The sequence below is a fragment of the Dermacentor silvarum genome, chromosome 3 (genome assembly GCF_013339745.2).
Source record: "Dermacentor silvarum isolate Dsil-2018 chromosome 3, BIME_Dsil_1.4, whole genome shotgun sequence".
NCBI classification, from domain to species: Eukaryota; Metazoa; Arthropoda; class Arachnida; order Ixodida; family Ixodidae; genus Dermacentor; species Dermacentor silvarum.
In genome coordinates, this window is record NC_051156.1 from 192,038,915 (window position 1) to 192,039,187 (window position 273).

A 273-nucleotide genomic window follows, 5' to 3' on the forward strand; every position below is an offset into this window, starting at 1 on the left:
CTTTTAATACTTACCGCGCTGTTCCGAAATACCCGGGGAAAAAGCCGGGTTGTGCACCGACAAAATACCGCCAAATGTCGTAAATCCGTAAATCGTACAAGGCTCAAAAAAATAATTCGCCGGCTCATTCAAAGCTTCAAGTGATTATTTAATAAATTTAAAATATTCAGCCTTTACTTTGCGAGCGAAAATTAATTTACAGCTAGTGAAGTAAAGAGTTTTTACGTAACGCATTTTTATCCAATCACCGCTTTTGAATATGGTCGCTGCTGT

General features: G+C 38.1%; 1 protein-coding gene across 1 annotated transcript in view; it reads right to left on the reverse strand.

Moving 5' to 3' along the window:
- Window positions 1–74, reverse strand: part of LOC119446351 (condensin complex subunit 1) — a 53,977-nt gene extending 53,903 nt beyond the window's left edge. The window contains exon 1 of the mRNA XM_037710764.2: window positions 15–74. The gene's annotated coding sequence lies outside the window, so the exon portion shown is untranslated. The remainder of the gene's footprint in view (window positions 1–14) is intronic.
- Window positions 75–273: the final 199 nt, after the last annotated feature.